We start from the raw sequence: 12,583 nt of genomic DNA, 5'->3' as shown, positions 1-12,583 counted from the left end.
GTACAAGGAGAGGAAGAAGTCGAGCTAAAATTGCAATCAGTTCTGCAGTGAGAGTGGCTCCTTAATCTTTCTCTCTGGTTCCTCTCCATGAGAGACTACTGAGTTCTTCCCATTGGTTTAGGTTAAGAACCATTTCTCATTTTCACCTTACTTAATCCTCACCCCAATCCCCTGGGGGTTAGCCAGGCAAGTTTGGTTTTTGTTGTTTCTGTTTTTACTTTATAAACGCAAAACTCGAGTTTCAGAAAGAGTTCTAACCTAAGGTCAAAAGCTAGAAAGTGACAAAATAGACCATAATAATGGCCGTCACATGTTGACTAGGCCACCAGCACTGGCACTGGGTGATGAACTTTCTTAATCCCCACAATAACCCTCTCATGGATCCTGTTTTACAGATGGGTAAAGGGAAGTTCAGAGAAGTTAAGTAACATGTCCCAAGTCACACAGCACGTAGGGTTGGAACTCTGACCTACGAGTTAATGCCAGATTTTTCTGGTGTCAAGGCAAGTTATATCTCAGTGTAACAGCGTCATTATAAAAACACGCTGAGCCCTTGTTGAAGCAGCAGGTAGGTCCATCTCTGTGGTGGGCAGGGCAATGCTGTCATTAGCTGGGGTCATCCCTGCACTAAAAGCAATTCCCCTGCTGTCTAAGCTGATACGGAGGACAATGAAGAGCATATAACCACGGCCAGTGGCGTGTTCTGACAAGACTTAGAGGACACACAGCTGTTTCTTCATGGGGATAGAGGCCCCATGGGTGAGGAGCCTGCCCTCAGGTCTGCTGACCTTGACTAGCACCTCAGCCTAGGTAAACTGTTTTAGTATGAATGACGGAGCCACAGCTAGGGTTGGAAGAGAAGCCACTGAAAGAAGGAGTATTTTTGGGGCGCCTGGGTGGCTCAGTGGGTTAAGCCGCTGCCTTCGGCTCAGGTCATGATCCCAGAGTCTTGGGATCGAGCCCTGCATCTGGCTCTCTGCTCAGCAGGGAGCCTGCTTCCTCCTCTCTCTCTGCCTGCCTCTCTGCCTGTTTGTCATCTCTCTCTGTCAAATAAATAAATAAAAAATCTTTAAAAAAAAAAAAAGGAGTAGTTTTGCTCAAACTATCTGCATCAAGAGGAGAAAGAAAATATTCTTTTTGTTGATGTGTTTTTCTATTTACAAAAAGAATACGGTCAATAAAAACCCTGTGAAAATGCACCAGTAGTATCTTCCCCAAAATTCCAAACCACTCCTCCTTCCAATGTACCCATTATGAATACGGTCATATCCACTTTCCTCGAATTTTTGTATATGTAGCTGATGTGTGTAAGTAACTTAAAGGAATAATACAAGCATGTATCATACATATGGGAGGAATTTACCAACGTGTCTATGATTTTTATTTGCCTAAATAATTTGTCAAAATGAAGACTTTCTGTACATTCTGCCTTGCACCCTGCAATCTGTTGTGAACATTTATCCCTGTATACCAATATTCTTCCAAACGTGACTGTAAGGGCTATGGCATCTGATCACACCTTGATCATCTAGCTGGATCTCAGGGCTGGGTGTTTAGATGGACAGATTTGCAATTAATTGAGTTTGGGAAGTTGTTTTGTTTTGTTTTGCCCCTTATCATTGAGGCAAAGAGATCTGGGGTGGCCAAATGGAGATGAAGATGAGAAGGAAGGGAAAAAACCTCTCTGATCTGTGTTCTCTCCCCGACGTCTCCTTCTCCCGAAATCCCACACAGGGGCCTACGGTCCTTGAGTTAATTAGAAGTGCTTGGGGGAGCACAGAGTGACAGTAGCGCATTACATCTCTAAGGCTCCATGGAGCATGATGTCGCATGGGGTTATGGAATGCATTATTTATTTTCCAATCCACCTGGCCTCCAGGCAGGCAATTCACTATTTCCAGTGTGTCCGTGCTGCTAGTCTAGTGAAGGACATGGAGGCTAACGTCTGTATGCTCGACATTCAGGAAAAATTATAGGCTCAAGTGTGTGCTTGAGGCTGATTGGCAATTTGAGGCTATATGCTAATATTTCAAATAATAATACCCAAAGTCCTCATCATTCCTCTTTAAGAGAGATTCCAGGAAGAAGGAACATTATCTTTTTGTACAATTTGTATCTCTGCTTGTCATTCCTGTGAGTAACAGAGAGCATGCCTTACCGTGAACACTGTGAACCAAAAGAACTTTCCAGCTGTGGCTTTAAGGCTCCTTGGTGGACCTTGAGCTAACTTGTCCTCATGGTGCCAGATGCGATGAGGAAAATACAGTTTTGTTTTGTTTTAAAGATTTTATTTATTTATTTGGCAGAGAGAGATCACAAGTAGGCAGAGAGGCAGGCAGAGAGAGAGAGGAGGAAGCAGGCTCCCTGCTGAGCAGAGAGCCCGATACGGGACTCGATCCCAGGACCCTGAGATCACGACCCGAGCCGAAGGCAGCGGCTCAACCCACTGAGCCACCCAGGCGCCCCGGAAAATACAGTTTTAAAACTGTTTGCAGAGTGAGCAGCAGCTAACACTCAGCGAAGTAAGCAAAATGTGTAGGGTGAGACTTACTGTTTCGCTTAGCCAAGCATCTTGATAGGTAGGGTTGGTAGGGAAGTAAAGATCCCTGTGGGCATTGCCTAGGTGAGAGAAATAAGGATAAAGAACAGTTAAATCACTCTGCATAATGATTTGGGATTTGCTTGCTGAAGCCTGGAGTTAGTGTGGAGAAATGGGAAGGGGAGTTGGGACCAAAGGTGTCCTAGCAATATGGTGGAAGAAAGGGACCATAGAAGGGATGATGAGGGGGCACCTGGGTGGTTCAGTGGGTTAAAGCCTCTGCCTTCAGCTCCGGTCATAATCCCAGGGTCCTGGGATCGAGCCGAACATCAGGATCTCTGCTCAGATGGGAAGCCTGCTTCCCCCTCTGTCTCTGCCTACCTTTCTGCCTACTTGTGATCTCTCTCTCTGTCAAATAAATAAAATCTTTGAAAAAAAAAAAAAGAAAGAAAGAAAGAAAGGATGATGAGACCAGTTCTGCCCCCAATCCCAGAGAAAGGAGGACTCATGGAGGCAGGCACACTGAGAGACAGCAGAAGTTAGGGAACAGTGTCTTAGGGGGTTCCCCAGAAAGTGACCCGAGACAGGATTTGAGTGCTAGTAGATGATTAGGGAGGTGATCCCCTGAAACACTGAAACACTGGTAAGGGGAGTAGGATGAGAGATAGAGAGATGGCAGAAAGTGGCAACAAGCAGAACGCCCCCCTGGGAAACTGGGGCTCAGTCTTCAGGCAGCTCCAGGACAGAGCATAAAACACAACTCAGAGTTAGCCCACCAGCAGGGCAAAGGGACTGGATCATTTATCTGCCAACTCATACACCAGCAGCTAAAGGACGCCTACTCCCCACAACTTTCCACCTCCTCCCTGTGGAGAGAAAAGTCTTATGCAGAAAGGTGCAGGGGCTCACAATGGACTGTAGTCAGTGTGCCCTGTACTGGTGAGAGCCAAGACCTGGGCCAGTCACTGCGGGGGAGGAGGGTCTACAGTAGGCAGCTGAGACTGAGACTCCCCAGAAGGAATCAGGAATTACCCTGGTAGTTCAGTTTTGTTGAAGGTTGACCACATGAAAGTAGAAAATGGGGGGGAAAAAAAAAAAAGGTCTAAAGCTTAGGAGACTAAATTTAGAAGTTAGGAGCCCCAGGATCATCTAGTTCAAACCCATTATTTTATGGGAAACCATAGACCAGAGGACTTCATGTCATTTTGTCCATACAGCTAGACAGAAATAGGGGATTAGGAAGGAGAGGCCAAAACATCTAACCTTTCACATACCTGCATACCTGGGAATCCAGAAGGGACGTGATCCCAGGGGCCATTTGGGATGGTTGCTGATAAATTCATAATGAGCAGTGCTCGGTTCCCACCGTTCATACTTAATCTGTATTGTAGGGCACTGACTATGGCCCAGCCCTGTTTCAGGAGGTTATGATGCAACAGTGAACAAAGTGGGCAAAATCTTTGCCCTCGGGAATCTCATCCTTAAGAGGGAGAGAGAATGAGTAATATGTAGTATGTTAGATCGTGCTGAGCACTATGGAAAAAGAAATATCAGGCAAGAGGACAGGGGAGGTCTGACAGGTGGGCTGAGAAAGCCCACTATGGAGGAGACATTGGCATAAAGATCTGAAGGAGCCATATGGATATCTGGGATAAGGGCAATCCAAACTGAGGAAACAGCAAGTGCAAAGGCCCTGAGGCGGGACGTACTATTCCAGGGGGCCAGTGTGATTGGTACAGAGTACATGAGGAGGAAATGAAGCCAGATCGTATAGACATTGTAAGGACCCTGGCTTTTGCTGAGTGAGAGGAAATCTCCTGTAGGGTTCTGGGAGAGGAGGGATAGGATCTGAGTGGGCTGAGTCACTCTGGCAGCTGTGTTGCTACTAGAATGAAGAAAGAGATAGAGAAAGGGAGATCAGTTAGGAGAGTGGCTCATTCCAAAGTGATAGCAAGGGGCAAGAAGTGATCGGAAGTACATCATTTTCAAGAGAAAGTGTAAGTAGAATGTCATTTGTACCAGAAGTGACACCCTGGATACCCATGCCATAAAACCTACACGGCAAGAAGAGAGCCAGACGTGGACACTGCCTGTGTAAGGTGTGGGCTCGGAGACGTGAGGGGCAGTGTCCAATCACTCAGCTAGTTCCCCACTCCTTCCTCCTCATTCCTTTCCTCATGGCAAAGACCCTCTCTGAACTTTTACCATCTTCCCCATGGAAGGTCCGTTCCGTACGTTGGCCAAAGTGGGAGTGCAGACTGCAACCTTCCTGTTACATTATTCAAGGTGACTAACTCACTCTTCTCACTGGATCTTTAGTTGCAGGGGACTCTGAAGTCTACATGGGCTTGTGACATCCACACCGCTCCAGAAGCTGGTTAAGGCTGTGGACTCTCCGAGGCCCCCACTGGTAGGCTCCTGTGTTTCTCTCCCTTTGTGTGAAGTGGGAATGTGGTTATTTGGTATTTGTTATCACAATTGTTTTGGAGTAAAACAAAGTTGTCTTAAAGACAGCTGACGTGACTTTCCACTCCTTTCCATTCTTTCTCGAGTTAATGGTTAAATGTCCTCAGAAGGATTAGTGTCATTTGGACTGAGATGGGAAGAAACATGGCAGCTCCCAGAACAATTAGGACTTCTCTTCCTGTCGGCACTGAACACCAACCAGTACAGTGCCTTCATGATGCCCAACGGCTGACCTAATGACATATTGCGGCTATAAACCATTCTCTTCTAAACTCACTTTTCCTATGTAGGGCTCCCGTTAACCCATATGCTAACTTGGTACCAATTAGAAACAGATACACCCTCCAGACAGGCTGTAGATTCCTTGTGTCCAGATGTATCCAGATTGGATGTAACTCCTTGCTGGACATTGGAGGCTAGTGAGCGTAGCTGTACTGCCTTTGACCCCCATCAGCCAGCATCCTTATGCAGTATGCTGTCTGCCTTCCAGAATCCAATAGATTGAGCTCCCAGGGGTCAGGTATCAATAAATTAAAGCCAGCTAATTATCTCAATAGTGCCTCCATGAATTTCTGGAAAAGATCGGCCACATCCAGCCCATCCTTTCTCCAAAAGTTGCGTGGGCTACATCCAAGCTGGCTATTTTATTTATTTTTATTTTTATTATTTTATTTATTTATTTTTATTTTTTATTTTTTATTATTTTATTTTTTTAAAGATTTTATTTTATTTATTTGACAGGGAGGGAGAGAGATCACAAGTAGGCAGAGAGGCAGGCAGAGAGAGGGGGTAAGCAGGCTCCCTGCCGAGCAGAGAGCCCAACACGGGGCTCAATCCCAAGATCCTGAGATCACCACCTGGGCCAAAGGCAGACCCCAACCCACTGAGCCACCCAGGCACCCCTAAGCTGGCTATTTTAAAGAACAAAATAGTTGGATGAAATATCAAAAATGCATGGGATATTTTGAAATGGAAGGGTCATGGTCCATTATTTAGCTATTATTCACAATCGGTCATGAGGATCTCACTGCCACAGACCCCAACGGTCTCCTTTGTGTCATGCTTGGAAAGACTATCCGCCTGCCCTCCCAGTCCTGTCCTGAGGTCCTGCAGCCCAGGTCTTCCCTGAAAGCTGTTGTGGCTGAGGACACGAAGGCCCCACCAAAACCCCCTGCGCCCTCAAGGTTCCCAATGTGCCACGGCTTCCTACGCAAGTGCTTGCCACCTGTCGCCTGCGGGGCTGCCTTGGACTGTGGAAAAGTTCTTAGCGCACTGCACAGGGGGTACAGGGTGCTAGAGGATTTGATGCCCCAAGAAGTTCCCCTCAACCGGGGACAAAGCAGGTTGGAGGAACTTCGGCGCCTCCTGGTGGTGCCAACGCCAAAGAACGTGCTCTTCCCAGCCTCACGGGTTCCTGCAGGGGGATGGAGCCCAGCTGCCCCTGGCAGGACCTGCTGGTTAATAACCCCTTCTCGGTCTGCTTCCCACACCACTGCAGGTTTGCCCTGAACGTACTTCCCAATAACCTCCCCGTCTTGGGGTCTGCTCCCGGAGAAGCCCAACCTAAAGCAGCTGCTTAAAGGACTGGCCACGTGGATTCTCCCTTCAGCCCTTCCGGTTCTGCAGGCTCCTGTGTAGACGGGGTGTCATTTTCACAGAGTAACCAAACACACGCAAAGGACAGTCACATCAATCACACTCAGCGGGCAGAAGAAGCAGCACTGTTACTTCTGCAAACCTAATTATGCTGACGCCCACGAAATGCCAGAAAGAGAGAGGCTGTCAAAACAAAGATAGCAGAAACAAACGCACCAAAGCAGCCAGCCCTGGATGGTGCTCTCAGCTCCCAGACGAGCGCAACTTTACCATGAGAAGTTCTGATTTGCAGCATGGGGACAGGCAAAGCGGGAGATGTCCAGGTGTTCCTCCTCTGAAACATCCTTCATGCAGTTAGTGCCTGCTCCCTCGGCTTTCTCCCCCTCCCCACGACCACCTCTGTCCTAGGCTAAGCAGCGAGCCTCTTACCAGGAAACAGTGGCGCCCGGTCCGCAATTATGGGAAAGACTAACCTTTGCCCGCAGCACTAACCTTGGTCATACACCAAGTGATCATAGATGTGCAGTCTGTTTCCTTGCTCTTAATTCTTCACTTTATTTATCGAATTCAAAATCGCTACCTAGGCGGCTAGTACGTTCATCTTCATGCAGCAGGTATTTGATTCTCCGGGTACAGTTTATTTAGACAAGGCAGGGTCCATGCTTGATTCTGCCCCTTTGTTTACACATTCTAGAAAGAGATCTCCTTTTCTAGCATCCTTTGGTAGTGATCCACTGAGCGTAAATATCCTCCTGAACTCATGTATTTAAGCACAATTGATAGGGTTCAATCAACTGCCCTTATTACTCTTACTGACGTTTGGAGTGTCCCATCTTCGGCAGCTTCTTCTTATTGATATGGCCCTATTGTTTTTTATAGCTCCCTGGTATGTTTGCGGCAATAGCTAATGGGCGGGTAGGGAGCCCTTGGTCAGCTTAAAATCCCACATGGCTTAAAATCCCTGGTGGCTCCAGGGAATTCAGTGTGAGCAGCCACTGTGGACGACAGAAATGTTCAAGCGAGGGATGGCTGCCCTCCCCACTAACTCCTTCATCCCCATGGGGCTGTCTCCAGGGCGATATGCAAAGGCCAAGGACACAGATCAGGAAGAGAAGGGAGGAGGGAAACACTGGAATGATAAGAGCTAATATTTATGAAAACGTACCATGTGCCAGAAGCTAGTCTAAGGTCTTCCCAAGACCTAATTCATGTCACCCTCACAACAATGCTGTGGGGTGGGGGCTCCCATTACCCCTGCTTCATAGCTGAGGAAACAAGCACAGAAAGGTTAAAGAACTTGCCCGAAGCTCCCAGGTCACATCAGGTCACACCGGGAAATGATGGATTCAGGAGACAAGGTGGGTCATTCTCCCAGCCATAAAAGAAAAGGCCAGCCACGCCTCCTTTGTGGGTTTGTGAGGGCCTCCACGGCGGGGCTGGGAGCGGGGGGCCGGGGGTTGCAGCACCACGTGGGAATCTGTGCAATGCCCTGATATGCTCAGGCAGCATCCCAGGGAGAATTTCAGATCTAACTGACCTTGGGATGCCCAAGGTCAATAATTTACCTGCTATTGATAACTTCAATTCCCCCTGCCTTCCTTCCCGAGAGCCTCCTGCCTGGTGGGTGCACCAGCCTCTGTGTCCAGCTCTGCTCCTGTCTTTGCTGGAGCGTGGGTGCCAGCTCCTTCCCCTGCCTGCATCCCCCAGAAATTCTCTTCTCAGACCACAGGAGTAGTACCACAAATAAGTTTCTGATGGGTGCGTAGTAGGTACTAGGTGCTGGACAAGTGCTTTGCAGATTTGCTCTATCTCCATTTGATAGAGGAGGAAGCTGAGTGGTTGAGTATTTCCTTCAAGACAACAAAGCTGGTGGCCACTGGACGAGGCTTCCACCCAGAGTCCTCTCACAGCAAAGCCCTGGGCCTCACTGTGACTCACGGCTGCCCTCTGCTGGGCTCATGACAGCACTGCCCCGCTGTGCTGGGCCCCGTGTCACCTAGGCCTCTAGAGTGATTCCATCTGACCCCGAAGTGGTGGCAGCCCTGTGGGGACAGGGTGGGAGGAGGGCAGGGATGGTATTTCTCATTCTCAGAGTGGCAGAGTCACTGACAATGACGAATTGCCTTAGTCCAAACTCTATGTATTGCTTTGTTATGAATCATTGGTGGAATTTGAATAAGGTTACATAACAGTAAAGGGGCCTCATGTCTATAATTTCAAACAGTTTGAAAAAGTGTGTGTGTGTGTGTGTGTGTGTGTGTGTGTGTGTGTGTGTGTGTGTGTGGAGAGAGAGAGAGGGAATAACTCGATAAAACGTTCACATTTGAGGAATTTGGGTGAAGTCTGGAGGGAATTCTTCACACTATTTTTTATATGTCTGAAATTATTTCAAGGGCACCTGGGAGGCTTAGTTGGTTAAGCCACTGATCACTCAGGTCATGATCCCAGGGTCCAGGGATGGAGCCCCACATTGGGCCCCCTGCTCACTGGGGAACCTGCTTCTCTCCTGCCTGCCATTCCCCCTGCTTGTTTGCTCTCTCCCTCTCTCTCCCCCTCTCTGTCAAATAAATTTTTTCTAAAAATCCTTTAAAAAATTATTTCAAATAAAAATGTAAATAATTGTACCTACAGGAAGCCACCAACCACAGCTCTCCTGAGACAGTAGCTGGCAACTGATGGAGTCTGCAGGAAACCACAAAACGATGACCCTCAGGGCTCGTGTTCATGACGATAATCACAAGCACTGCAGCCGGTCCGGAGTACGCGGACCAAGCTTAAGATGAGAGGAAGCAGAAGCTACCTCTTGGACTATAGGTCTTCAGTTCCCAAGGACCCCATGTGCAGCCCCACCAATGCACACAGGTATTCACAACTACAGGGAACGAGAGGGCACCCTCAAAAGGGATAAGCCTGTGTGTGTCCAGACACTGGTTGGCAGAGGGAAGGGGCAGAGGCATTTCTCATAAGGAAGAAGGAAGGGCAGAAAATGGGGAGCTTGGGAAGACAAGGCTGGTGGCAAGGACCGGAGCTACCTGGGGGCACATAGTGAACACTGAGGGTATCTGTGAAGCAAAATAGAAGCAGACCCAGTCTGCGAGATGCGAGATGACGGAATGAGCTCTGGGTGGAGGGGCTGGAAGGCACGTCATTCTACACTGTGGCTGTGGTGCACAACACCATTCCAGCAATTAATCCAGAAGGCTCACCTCCGGGCACCTGCGACTCTCCATTGGAGATGCTGCCCAAGAGGGCACTGACCACCTGCAGGGGGAGAGGGGGTGTCTGACAGGGGACAGACTCCCGGGAGGGAGTTTCAACCACTGGTTCTCAACCTTGGCTGCACATTGGACTCACCTGGGAATTTCTTTAAAACACCCGGATTCTGATGTCATTGGTCTGAGGTGCTGCCTGGGCACTGATGTTCTTTTTCCAGTTGCTCAGGTGATTCCAATGTGCAGCCAAGCTTGAGAATCACTGACTTAGAAAGTACTACCTCCAAGGCTCTTCGAATCTCAGAGAAATCAAGACCACATGAACGAGATCAGAGGGGCCCATTTTTGCTGTAGGAATAACAGCTTCAGTCACCTCAAATAGAAATCTGAATTAACCCTGAACCTAGTCTCGGATGGACACACATTTGACCCTGAAAATGTACTGAGCTTTCTTGTTAAAATTGAGAAGAGGCATGAAGGGAATGGTAACATTATTTTATTCCATTTGACAGCTACTGGGGCTTTGACGGATTTTGGAACTAGCCATGTCTTTTATGGGGAGGAAGTGGCTTGTGATGATGTCACGGTCAGGCCATCAGTCCATTCTCTGGGGCTTTCTACCACAATGGCCTGTCCTCTGAATATCCGAATACAGAAGTCATTCTTCTATTGTTTCCCTCTGCCACCTTCCCCCCAAAGACCAAAAAGTTCATGGCTCCCCTCCTTCTCAAGGAAAAGGCACTCAAGCCTCTAAAATTCTGGTCCCCTACCCAGGAGGAAGTTAGCAACCGCTTCTGCTGTCCGGTGGGGGTGGGGCCACCCAAAGACAAACTTCATCCAAGTCTTTGTCCTGGCCCAAGAGCTGGACTGTCTGAGAATCCCTGAGAAACGAGACCATCTCACTGAAAGCAAGGGCCCTAGCCGAAAAGAAGCAGATTCCTAAGTGCAGAACAATGAACAGAGACCTTGGCCTTGGATCTGAACTCTTCCCCATCAATGGTCTCATCTAGTCTTCTGGTCCAGAATAATCTCCGTATCTTGGCCACCCCCCTGGTTTGGACATCCCCACGTGGGTATTTCACAGGCACATCAGACTTACTGTGTCTAAAACCAAACTCCTGATCTTCTCCCCTGCTCTACCTCCCACCCCAAACCTGTTCTCCCCCAGCCTTCTTCAGCCCCAAACAATGGGGATGCCATTCTCCCAGCTGCCCAGACCAATAGAGCCACAGCCATCCTTCACCCCTCTCCCTTGCCAAGTAGAATCCTCCAGCAAATTCTGAATGATGTTGCTATTTCTCCTTGTACCACCACACCGAGCCACTGTCCTCTGCTGCCTCGGCTGCTGCTGTGTCCCCCTCTCTGGTCCTCCTCCTTTCACCCCTCTGAAATCTGCTCTTAGCACAGCAGTCAAGTGACTTTGAGAACAAACATCAGATCAAATCACTCCTTGGCTCCAAACTCTCCAACAGCTCTCATCTTGCACAAAGTAAAAGCCAGTGGTCTTGCCCTGCATGATAACCCCCAATCTCTGGGACCTCGTTTCCAACCCCTGCTGCTCCCCATTCACCCCACTCCATCCACCACTGCAGCTCCTCGAGGACGTGTCGCATTTTGCTGCGCATCTGCGCGAACACCCTCCCCACACCCTTCAGTGTGCCCAGTTGCCCAAACGTCACCTTGATAGCAAGGTCTTCCTTGATCACCCTATTTAAAATAATCACTCGTGTTCTCCTCTCCTGGCTACGTTTTCTCCAGCTAACTAGCTACTGCCTTTTTCAAGTGTCTGCCACGCTCTCCTGAAATGAACTCCATGAGGACAGAGACTTGGTTGTTGCATCCCAGTGTCCAGACGGGCCGAGCACGGAGCGGGCGCTCCAGGAGCTTGTGCTGAGTGCATGGAGACCATCCAGATCGAAGCACGGGGGCTCTGAGGTGGAAGGACATTAGCAGCAGACTGCACGGGTGCCCACGGGGGACTGAGGCCTCCTCAGAGTGAGCAGATGGACCTCACAGGCCAGGACGACAAGAGCCTTAGCACATGAACAGCACCACATGAGCCCGTGGCTCCCAGTACAAAAGAGGGGCAGGCAGCCAGGGCAAACAACCAATGCTCCGTTTCTCCTTAACCTTGGAAACCCAAGGTTTGGAGTGAGATTTTGTGGGATTTAAAGAAGTAAATGCAGAATTTTTTGCACCTTGACTGTTGGGAAGCAGTTCATCCCAGAAGTCCCCCCATTTAGGGTCCCTGTGGGCAAGAAAGGCAGAGGTCCCTTGCAAAAGGCAAACACTGGAGGTCCCACTGGCCCAAAGTACTAGCCCAGGTGGGGCCGGCCCACTGGGTCCCGGGACTACAGACTCAGGGTGTCCTCCACCACCACCTCCACCAGGCCCACAGTCTTGCTGGGAAAGCAGAGTCTTGGGGTAGGACAGTAAGGTGAGTAGGAGTTAGGCAGGTGGGGGAAACCAGGGGGATAGGAGAAGAGAAAGCTGGCAGGGAAAACAGCACGGGGGCAGGGAGGTAAGAGTGGCTGGGACAAAGCAGGGACATGCACGGAGCAAGGTTGTAAGAGAATAGGGCCCAGGTGTGGGGTCAGAGGTTACAGACTGGGGAACTCACAAACAAGCCTGGACTTGGCCCTCAGGCCGCAGGAGGGCTTCAGCGGAGAAATCTTGCCCCAGATGGAGAGGAAGGGTTGGGACGGCAGAGGTAGCCAGGCTGTGCAGAGCCCGCAGGCAGGCAGGATGAAGGTAGGACGGGCGGGCTGTG

Source organism: Neovison vison, chromosome 8, assembly GCF_020171115.1.
Source record: "Neovison vison isolate M4711 chromosome 8, ASM_NN_V1, whole genome shotgun sequence".
Lineage (NCBI taxonomy): Eukaryota > Metazoa > Chordata > Mammalia > Carnivora > Mustelidae > Neogale > Neogale vison.
Note: the sequence above shows the minus strand (reverse complement) of the source record.